Here is a 12,287-nt window from a genome sequence, read left to right as displayed (position 1 = left end):
AAAAAAACAGTGAAAAGCTTCTGCTGGTAAATGTTGTGAGAGGCACTGCATCTGTCTCTGTCACACAAACAAAGGCACAACTAAAGACAAGATCTCCACCAAGGTTGCACTGCTAGCAAAAGCGTTTTGTCTCTCCGAATGTTGCCAAGCTAATTTCTGGTTCGAACAGGATGATGTTAGATGATTGAAAAGCTTCTGTATTCCGTTTTTCATCAAGTGGTCTCCTCCTATTGACCAAAATGAATTTCATCATGACTCAGTTGGCATTTGTTTTATAAACGAGATTGTGACGTCCGTAAGCTAGCTAGCTACTTTTTGCTTCGTGAAAAACACATTGGAAATGAATTCCTATCATACAAGACAAAGAGTGAACATTTGTATTAGGTTTTGAGCAGGTTCATGGAGAATAACAAAAGATGGCCTGGCATTTTTTTTTCAGCAGCAGGATAACAGACTACTACATGACATGGTCCATAATAAATTGCTTCATGAATAACGAGTAGAGAGCCTGGACTCAAACTTTTTTTGTTTTTTTCGGCAAGCTTTTAATGATTTGACATGGGAATGTGTCATTTCTGATTTTTGCGCTATAAAGTGCACTTATTTCAAATGTCAAAAAACTGACTCACATGACAATCTTTCTCAAATTTGACAAAATGAAGGTGCCCAACATTCTACGTGGAGGTAGGAGTCACTAACTCAATTTAGGAATATGTTGCTTCATGTTCCAATTAATTTGCTCTTGATTAAAAAAGTACATTTTTGAGGGGGTGGCAGGTTTACTCCAACCTACAATTGTCTTTTTTTTGCCCTCCTTAAAAAATGGCATAATATTAAAAGAGGAATACCTTTATGTCCTTTCCCTCCCCTCTCATCCAAAGGACAGTAGCAGGGCGGAATAGGATTACGTGGAGGCATTCATCCGTTTACGAGTATGTGCAAGGCGAAGGAGCTGGGAGGGACGAGAGGCGTCCAAAGACAAGAAAGTAGTTATTTTATATTGTAAAGGGTCACTGTGCTACTTTTACTAATAAGGACTTGTGTCTGTTTCAGGGACAAGCTTGTCCTTGGGGTTTGAGGCTAGCTCTCTCGGTGCTAAATGCACAATTAACCTCCTGTGGCACAGGCACATTTTCGCAAGTTTAAGTGATTCCCGAATGGCTAAATGTAATTAAGGAATTTAACGGGACGGCACGCTCACCTTATTGTCGAAAGGTGCTCGGTTCAGCCGATGCTAATCGATGAGCTCGGCCTTATTTTGTACGCAACACAAAAACTTGCTGAGGCCTGTGTGTGTGCTTGTGTGTGTGTCTGTGTGTGTAGATAAACATCAAGGATTACTAGTAAGACATTATCATATCCTTAAATCCAATGAATGCACAAGCCTGGCTTGAAACATAAGCGGTGTCCGAAAAAAAAAAAAAAAATCAAGTCTCTAGGAGTTTATAAATTCAAAAAAAGACAACCAGATTCCAATATAGAATTTTCATTAAAAATTCATTAAATGAATATTTTCTGGAGTAAATTCAAGTTTCTGATCTTAAAATTGTTCCAAAAGAGTGTCTGATAATCGGATGCAATTGTGAGTATTTACCTCAATGTAAGGTCGATATTTGGTGCCGGTACCCGCCTTCCTAAACCTAATTTGAAACCTTAACTCCGGCTCGAGGCTCTTGTTTGAAACCCCAACAATCGCTGCAAAAAATGTCCACTGCTACATGTACATTTCAACGTGATATCTGATGCCCCATGCCCACGGAAGCAGTAACATTCCAGTTGGCCATCTTGGGAGAGGACAAGCTGGCTGCTGACCCCCCCTTGGGAGCACACGCAGTTTTGCCATCTGCCGCCAAAACTGGGCAGGTTTAATGTGAGTCTCTTGCTGTTGGCGCCAACAGGCAGGAAGCAGCACCGCTGCCAGTCATTGAAAATAATAAAATAAATCAATGCTGACTAAGCTGCATGCACTCAACATGAAACGGCGACTGTATATTGAATTTTTTCTGATATGATATTAAAAATCAAATTTTAACAAATCTATCCCTTGTGCTGTCAATCACCTGACTTTAAAAACCTACTTTGAAAGATGCACAAGTTGTTTAAACCTGCCCCCGCGACTCTCTTTGAATTCCCTAATATTTAAAGGGGAAGTCGAGTCAATACTTTTCCTAACATTTCATTCAAAATCAATCTCTTGTCCGACGTATCTATCGTCCCTATCGATCGGCTTATTTTTTGATGCTCTGGCCTCCCCTCAAACGCCCTTTCAATGCGTTTTGATGTGATTCTTCACTCGTGTAAGTAAGAGTGAACCACCCCAGGGGACCTTCCATCAAAGTGGCTGCCAGGGAGACAAAGAAGCTTGGCAGCCCCTCTTTGCTCGCTGCAAATGCCCTCAAAAAGGGGCTTAACTGGCAATGCCACCTTTGATCAGTCCACCATGACTTTATTTCCTGCAGCACCGCGCCACTGTCGGGAAGGACTGACTGTATGAGTGATAGTTTAGCTTCTCTGCACTGTGGCATCCAAAGAATCTTGGAAGGGGATCAAACCATTTGTTTCACTTTTTAGATGAAACTTAAGATCATTTCAGGCGATTCAACTGGAGTGAAATTCACTTCAAACTTAGGTGACGTTGATGTATTGTGATGTAACCCAGTGCAACTTATACAGTACTATATATTAAAAAAAAAAAATGATAATGAAACAGTGAGCAAAATGCTTTAAAACATTGCAAAAAAAAAAAACTTTCCCCTGGGGTCATCCCCGCCCTATATATATATATATATATATATATATATATATATATATATATATATATATATATATATATATGTATATATAATTTTTTTTTTTCGTCGACTTCAAGATTTTACTGTTTTATCTGTTACGACGTGTGTAAATATATATATATATATATATATATATATATATATATATATATATATATATATATATATATATATATATAATATCAGTGCTTCTCAAATAGTGGGGTGAAAAGGGAAAAGGTTTTTTTTGCTGTGTTTTAAAGCATTTTGCCAGCTGCTTCTTTAACAATTGTTTTTCAGATTTTTTTTTTTTTTTTTCCTTTTGATGGCATAGTTAAAATATACACTCGACTTATCAGAATTAGAGGATGGCTAGAGGATTGTATTAATTATAGTGACATGAAAACATCTGACTTGACTGTTTCTTTTAAAGTTTTGCATTTTTCAGCTTTGGTTTCTCCTTTTGGCTTCATCCAAGAAATGTCTTATTCTCCTCAATATTGTGCTAACCAGTTTAAAACTAGACCTAGTTTGAAAAATGAGGAAAACGATAGATCCCTAATTCGAAGCGTTCATGAAAACTGTTTTCTGGACACACTTCATCCACGTAAATCCTCCTGAGACCCAGCCTATTCATTTGTTTCCACTAGATGGGACATTTGTTTTGGGTCGACATCTTTTGATTCATTTGAACGATCCTACTAAGTCCCGGTGTGCTCGGTAAAGGACATCCTGGCCTTTCCATTGATATCCCGTGTGTTTTGGGTGGGATACAGCTACTTCTGATTTATCACTGAGACAAAATGGACACGAATGGACGCAAAGGAACAGGCTGGTAGGATATGTTGTATGAGACATGCACTTTGTGTAAAAATCTCTCTGGTTTTCTGTAAGATGTTCTCTAAAGTTAAGTAAACGTTAAACGGATTACTTTTTAAAGGACTAGCTGTCTGTCGTGTACGAGAGCCCTTTTCTCCCCATAGGGGCCAATTTTAAATTTATGATGAAGCATACTGAAGTTGATGTCTCTGTGGGAGGCGTCGAGAGGCTATTGGAAGGAGGGTCCTCACGCTTTCACGCAGAGCAGGCTTGGGTTTTTGATATGGCAAGGTCGAGCAGCGGTCGAGGCCGCCTGCTGCCCGGGCGCAAGGACGAGGGCGGCCTCGCGGAGCTGAGCCAGTCAAAAAGCCGGACCGCCGACACGACCCTCCCGCTTGGTTCCCGACCGGCAACTTTTGCCTCCGTCTCGCGGGCTTCTCTGTAAAGGACGAGTCAAGCGAAAAGGATGGGAACGCTTGTGTGTGTCCCTCCCCTCCATCTGGTGCTGCACGCCGCTGTCAGGGTGTCAGCCGGCACAGCCATAATGAAGGGTGTCATCAAGGTTACCGCAGCCTGGAACGTTGCCTGCCTCCTGCTCGCGCTCTCGTTTCGCATCTCAGTATCCACTTTTGCTTATCTCATGTGACACAAATATCTCTTTGCTAAGTGGGCTGTTGATGTTCTTATAATATTGTCTCCAAGTCAATACGTTCACAAGGAACATTATAGACCAGAGGTTAGCTCTGTCCTCTAACTGTAAAGTCGCAAGTTTGATCGGGGTACTTGCTTAACTTTGCATCCAAATTTAGAGATTTAGATTTAGAAATTTTAGAGATTTTTGCTTTGTACTTTGCCTTTTGCACCCTTCTTGGCTATTTTAGTTGTACCCCTGCAGACTCCGCTCCCTTGTTGCTTGCTCCCGGTGCTTGTTGAAGTGTTATTGCAGGACATCAGGTAGGCGCTGCGGTAAAGATTAAGTGTGAAGTGGCGAAGGAATGCTATACACCGTTAGAAAACTCATACAAGTATGGAGAGAGTCATGTGATTCAACAAAGAGGCCTGGGCCCACATTCAAATGACCAAATACTAGTATTCCCTATACTAATTTTCATGCACAGTTCTGAGAGACAAAATATTTCTTTTTAACCACTGAGCATTACAAACCATCATGTTCTGGCCACTTATGACAAAGCAAACTGAGCACCCATCGACAAAGGACCAAATGAGCTGCAAGAAAGTCAAATATTTTCAGCATAATTAAGTCAAAGCCGTCGTCACTATAATTGAGGCCAAATCTTCTTCCCCCCAACGCCATTTGCCCAAGCTGAAAGCTCTCATTTTGGCCCTTCCTGTCCCTGAGATCTCCCAATGCCAGTTGGCTACTAGCTTGGCGTCTCGCCGGCTGCCCAGACTGTCTGGGGTTTTACCATTCTTCCGTCCCCAAACACGAAAGTCAGCAGTCAACAGTCTGTTCTTACTACCCTTAAGGTTAAAAGATAAATAAAAAATGTTCCGTTCGTGATTTCCCTTGTGGGGTCATTGTGTTATAGATGTCAACCACCCTGGTCACGGACAATCTTTCTTGCTTGGTCCCGAAGTCGTTAAACACAATCGGAAGCTCTCTGTCTCCCAGCCCGGTGTCTTTCCAGTCCTAATATTGACTTCCTTTGCGGCTAAGCCTTCATTTGAAAAGTCTTGTTTCTGTGTGGATCTCCAGAGATCCCTTCCTCCATGCTTCCAGGCATGAGGTCATTTTCAAGGGTGCCAATGACATCATGCTCTTACACTTCCAGTCAACCCTTTTCTGAAGTTGGACAAATTATTGCAAAAGGGTTTCTGGGGTTGGTCAGTTATGGGATTTTGACTATCCAAATAACATTTTGATTTCCATGATATGAAAGAATGATTCTTGTGCAGTAATGGTTGTTTATTGATGAGACTGAATGTCCACTCATTAAAAAAAATAAAAATAAAAAATAATAAAAAAAATAATATATATATATATATATATATATATATATATATATATATATATATATATATATATATATATATATATATATATATATATATATATATATATATATATATTATTTATGGTGAAATTACACCTGTATTCTTGTAATGTTTTTACTGTCTTTGCATATTTTATTTTTTGCATAATTACACATGCTTTTTGATTTCTGTAAATCTGAACTTAATACTCATGAAATCCGCCTCCCAAAACATTTGGTTTTGGTCGCATTTTGAGTTCATACCTGTATTTCTTTTTTCTCCTTTGTTGTTGGATTCGGATAATATTATTCATACCTCGCTCTGGTTATCCTGAGTGGAGTTTGCATCTTCTTCCCATGCCCGTGTGGGTTTTCCCCGCCTTCATCCCACATTCGAAAAACTTGCATGGTGAATCTTCCTTAAGTATGATTGATTAGATGTTTTTTTTTGTTTGTTTGTTTTTTTACATATGATTATTATCTGGTAGACTATAAAGTATGATTGCATTTTAAACTCATTCCTTATTATTTACCTCTTGTGTGTTTCTGTGGGGGGGGTTCAGATTTTTATTTAACGTATTAAAACTGCTTTTAAATATGTTTGTTTGATTTCCAGTTTTGATTCCAGTTTATTATTGCTGTGTTTCAATAGTTTTTTTTTTTTTTTTTTTTACTTTTATGGTAAAATTACATCCGTTTTGTTATTTTGAATTTATTTGCATAGCATTGAATATTTCCCTTTTAATTTCACATTTTATGGATTTAACTATGCACAGCTGTTTAATGCATTTTAAGTTCTTAAAATACAGCTTTATTTTTGCATATTTACACTTTCTTTATTTCAACTTCAATTTTGGACCTAATACTTAATACTTAAAATGATTGTGTTTCTGCCATTTGACGTAATACTTGTAAATTACACACACACACACCCCTCATAGTATACCCCTGGTACATTATAAAATATGATTTTTAATTTATTAAAAATGTGATATTCTGACTTTATTTTCACTTTTTACTTTGTCACATTTGTGTTTTATTATGTTGTATATTAGCAAGCCCCCAGAGAAACAATGTACAGTATTTTCCTCAATATTAAGTTTTATGCAATATTGTGAGTGATGCATTATTTAAAGATAGATGTAAGCTGATCAAAACCTCCAGTTTACTGCACCAGTAGTTCTTCAGATATCACAGTTATGATAGAAAATGTCCTGATAAGATGAAGAATTAACATTCTGTTTTCCTACTCCTTTGTGATAAACGAAGAGCTGTATCTCAGTACACATCTGTCCATGAACCTCATGTTTACCTCAATGCACAAAAGAGTTACATCACTTCTGGCAGACAAAACCTGACCTCATAGTACATTTCATTTAGGAAAGAATGAAGCTCTTTCACTTCTCACATAACACATTCTCTACCATGCACTATATTCTAGAGACGACTGCTGCCGTGATCTTAGGGAACACCCAAAATAGTACTTTTGTGAGAGTGCTGTTGAGACCCACTGATAGACATTTTTTTTTTCTTAGACCTTGTCATGCAGACAAGGAAATAAACTTGTGCTGAGCTTTTAAAGAGTCATTACTGTCATAGGTAAATGTCTGACACCATGGATCATAACCCTTGAAGGGAAAATTCTTCAAACAACCTCAGCTATATTGGGAACCTGCTCTGTTGTGTTCTAATACCGCCAGGACCTCGAGGGTATCAGCATTCTCAAGTTGGGTTTTGGTTTTAACGTAATCCCTTTTTGTTAGGGGTTTGTTCATACATATTGTGAATGCTGAAACGCTTGAGATTACTTGAGAATCTGTAAACAATACACAAGTATGTATGAAATAAGCAGCCCTGACCCTCTTGATTGTATCATTTCTGATCCTAGGGATTGCGTTATATTTTGATGTCATGTGAAATTTATGTTTTTAAGACATAAAAGAACAGATTCAAATGATGAAAATATGCAAGGGATACAATACAATCTGTAAGGGTCTCAATAACGGATTCATTGCAAGCAGTTGGTCATTGTTAAAGCCTTTATCACTCATGTTGTGATTTTGAATTACAAATTTTATGCTTTCTGTACTCTAATAAGATCCGTTTTTATGAATTGGGCTGATTGTGCTTAAGGTTTGGGGTATTTTGAAAACAAAGGTTAATCACAGGCTGAAATGGACATTGGCTGTCATTGTGTTTGGCAGGTGAAGGACAAGTTCTGGGACAAAAATGCAAAAGCATATCAGAGAATTAATTAAAACAAAACAAAGAAAAAAAACTCCCTGATGGCACATTTTGATAATGGTAGTGATATACATTGTTCAGAAGGACATCGCTTACCATAGTGCCTGCTCAAGTTTGGCCTACTACATAAATGCAAAGCACCCGGCTATGACTACAGCCACAGCTAACGATAGCAACACATTTGCGAATGGAGTAAGCCAACCAATGCTTTTTTGCTAAGCTAAACTTGAACATCTCACGTTTGAGGAATCTATGACAGACAAGATGGCCGATGTTTTATATTAATGTGGGACTTGTCTCAAATGCAGCAGGTGTTAGAACTGTGCCTTCTTTAAAGAAAATGACTGAAGTTCATTTCTTTATTTTTACCTGACACAATAATACAATGTATCTAAATAAATGGCTGAGGAATTTTGTCCGAATTGAAAAAATAAAATAAAAAAAACACAAGAAGTACGGCTCCAAGTTACTATGTTATTACACTAGCAAAAGTTTGATCCTTTATTCGGATGGGATGGAGTCCGGCTCAACCGTGACCCTAAAGAGGACATGTGTGATAGAAAATGGATAGATGGATTTTCATAGAATGGAAATCAAGATAAATTGACCTTCAAGATGCCAAAGTATAATGTTGAACAATACAGTACACATTTCCATATGGACGTCTGGAAGGACATGGCGGTCGACGTTCATTGATGTTTGGAGTTTGTCCTCTTGGCCATTAACGATTAACTGACGCTCCGTTCTATACCCAATGTGTAATTCTCTTCTCTTTGACAGTAACCTTCAACTAAGAGTGGTCCTAAATACATAGTTTCATGAATAGAACTCAGCACAAATATGTATGTGTAAGAAATATGGGAAAAGAATCCTGCGTAATATGCATAATCAGCCTAAGGATTTGATTTTAAACTCTTTGAGTATTGAGATATAGCTTATCCTTCCGTCCCACCCTTAAAAAAAAAAAAAAAAAAACAGATTAGCATGAGTTGGAGGAGGAAGATATTAATGCAGGAGCAAGAGCTTTGTGGCAGCTAAATCCGTGGCCTAATGGACTGTATTGACCACATTAATAAAATAGGATGTCTTCCTAATGTCCTCGCCTAAGTGCATTAGATTTTGCCTTGACGAAGCTGCTGTTTGTTTGTCTGAACGGCAGCCAGATACAATCCAAAAATCCACTTATCGAGAACTCTCATCAAAAAGTGAAGCCTGGCGCAATATTTTTTTCAGTGCTATGTGCTCTCTCTTAGAGTCATCCCAATCACTAAGAATAACTTGAAAAAACAAAAAAAAACTACGAAAAGGTACAAAGCACCATTGTAGCCTTGGAGCATAAACAACAGTTTTCAACTTATACAAAATATTTGGTTTGGCAGCAAGTACTGGCTGCCAACAATTAAATGTAGCAAACAATTCTTGTTACTGTAAAACAATATTCAAATGTACTTCACTGTCAATGTTTACATCATGAAATTCCACTATGCGAATTGACACAGCTGTATATCAGCAAATATGGACATGCGGTACCTTGGCGAAAAATTGCGTGAACAAATCCTGTGCAACCAATGGTGGTCCGTCAGGGCCAGCAAGGCCTTCTCTGCTGACCTAAAATAACCTGACACTATCATAACTAATATAAACTATAATAATTATAATAAAAGTCAATTTCATTTTAAATTTATTTTTTAACAAATATATACACGGTATTTTATACAAAAAAAATCTCCATATTCTTTTTGTGTCTTATTATATCCATATGGTTATACTCCTACAAGTGCTGCAGTTTTAGTGTAGTTTTTAGCCAATTAGATTTCAGCTAACGTGTATCGCCAGTTTCTATAAAAGGCTTCTGTGCAATGTTCAATGACGTATTGTGTGCGGGGCCCATATTTTTGTTAGACGGCTGCATGAGCCGATCGAGTCATAAGATCGCCATCTAGAGGCCTCACGTGACGTAACTAGACTCTCACAGGCGGTGGGTCCACCAGGTTTAACGGTGAAGTGGTTAAATAGAGTTATTTAAAAAAAAGAAAAGAGAAAATAACATGTTGCTCAACCAGTTAACCTTAGTGTTAGCGTACATCAAAGCAAGATTATTTATTTATTTATTTATTTTTAATTACCCACAACGGCTGAAGAGCAAAACGGAAATTCGACTTTTGCATCGGCGTCGATGTCAATACCAGATGATTTATTATTGGAAATGAAACGCGAAGACAAACTCTACAAGCAAGTCATGAAAGTCTTTCTGAGGAAAAAACGAAGTATGGATTGTGCACTGAAATAGCTTGGGGACAGCGGTTATGAGTGAGTTAATATGTTTTCATCATTTATGTCATTCATGTTCAATTGTCATGTTTGGTTGGCTTTTATTGTTGTGGGGTTTTATTCATGCTTCTGTTCCATTTGCGTCTGTCTGTATTGTCTGCGTTCTCGTTAGCTTGATTTGGTCCACCTATCTGGTGACACTTTGTCCAGTTTTGGTCCCGTTCGGTCCTGCCTCACTCCCTTGTTAAAACTTCCTTTTTGAGCCAAATATTTCTAAATTCTCCTGCATTTTTGGGTCCCGTTCCTTCCTCCGCCCAACTCAACTCACCATGACATATTAAACCCGAACCAATGCAAACGTTAGTTTTGAAACAATTAATAGCTGCCTTCATCCAAGATTGACCACCGTTGCTAACCGAAACAGGAGCACAGAAGCAACTCTGCGTTTTGTGGAGAGAAATCTGTCAGCATTGAAATGTAGTCTAAAACTACATATTGTCCTATTTTCAACCCCTTTTGGTGGATTTATTCTACTCATTTTTTTTTTCACAGTAAAACCGCTATTACTGCTCACTGATGAGCAACATCCATCTTGGGTTTTGTCCAGTTGCTATCTTTCTGCTAACCTTTTAAAACAAAATGAAGCTGAAATTTGAATGTTGGGTGGACTTTTCACTTTTAATCTGTCCATCTTTTTACCCTGAATCTTCTGTTATGAACTTGTTATGTTTTCTGCTGCAGTAATTAAAGCTCATTGTTGCAGAAGAAAAGCACGTAATTCCTAAACTAATGAATTCATAAACTTTGAGAAGTTATACAAAAGATAAAGTGCACAGTTTCGGGATTAGCAGGCACCCTTTTGTATGACCACTTTGTGCCCTTTATTTAAAAAAAAAAAATCTTCTAAACAAGGGAAAATGCCTTATTGTGATTCTTAAAGTCTCATTTTTGTTTCCGGGATTTTTTTTTTTTTGGCGCGTGCAATACAATACAAACTATGCATGGATATTTGTCATTCAGAGGACTCAATACTAGAAGTTCCCAGTTTGGACATCCTTCGGATGTATGTGTGCACAATCAAATATGCACTCTTTCTTGCAAAACTTTGTAGTTCAGGCCCAAACTGTCTTTTCTGGAGGCATGCAAAGGATTACCCTCTTGAAAGGGAGATTAATTATTTAGTTGATTTATTTACTTTTAGTTTCTTAGTTAATTTCAATATTTGCAATTAGCATGCACTTTTCATAGAATGTTATCATGATAAACTCAAGGGGGGATCGGGGTACTATAAAAGAGGCTTTGGATTTCTGATTCATTTTGCTAATCTTCCCATAAGTGCCACCGGCTCATGTATGAGACTCTATTAGAAATGCAAAGATAAGATGCAATAATATGCGGTAGCAGTTGCTTTCGATAAGATTTCAACGGTGGAGCCGTCCAACAATGAGGGCTTGTCATGCAATTTTGCCTCGCCCTGCCTCGTGCCACCTCATAATTCAGCCGTGACCGCGCTTACCTCTCGGCTGGTCGGAGAATACTGTGACCTTTCATTGCGAAGCCCCCCTCCCCAAATGCATCGAGATCATTGGCGCAGCTTAGGGATTTGTCCGAGGGAAGGCGGCGGGGAGGCGGCCTGCTTAATGCTGGCACTGGAGCGATGTTTAAAAGAGCCCCGGGGGCTTGACAGCAAAGGCCTTTTCTCTCAATTAGATTGATTCGAAAGCCGGTGGGCTTAACCTCCACAGAAACACAATTTGCCTCTTTTGGCCGAGGACGTCTGAGGCAATCTGACACACTGCCTTTTCGGACACTTCTGCTTTGCATGCGGAGACCACACATGTATTTGCATGTGGAAAGTGAACGATTTGATGCATTTATTTATAAGCGTAAACCCCAAGGGGTCAACCGGCTCGTCTTTTGGGGAATGTTTTTCAAGCATTCGCGATGAACAAAAGCAAAACAATAATCGGGAAATCACAGAGAAAGACGAGGGCAAAGTTTTTCCATTGAAAAACAATGTTAGCATACAAATTGACTTTCTTGGTTTTTTTTCTTACATTCACGACCATTTTGGGCTGCTGAAACGCATGCACATGCATGTGTTTCAGCAGCTTTAAGGTTGTTAAACATGAGCACTTATAGTTTTCATTTTTTAAAAGGTTTATGCACAGATTAGAGCACTGTTACA

Source organism: Hippichthys cyanospilos, chromosome 15 (genome assembly GCF_059441005.1).
Source record: "Hippichthys cyanospilos isolate Australia breed blue-spotted pipefish chromosome 15, RoL_Hcya_1.0, whole genome shotgun sequence".
NCBI lineage: Eukaryota > Metazoa > Chordata > Actinopteri > Syngnathiformes > Syngnathidae > Hippichthys > Hippichthys cyanospilos.
The sequence above is the reverse complement of the archived record's forward strand: the minus strand, read 5'-3'. Positions refer to the sequence as shown.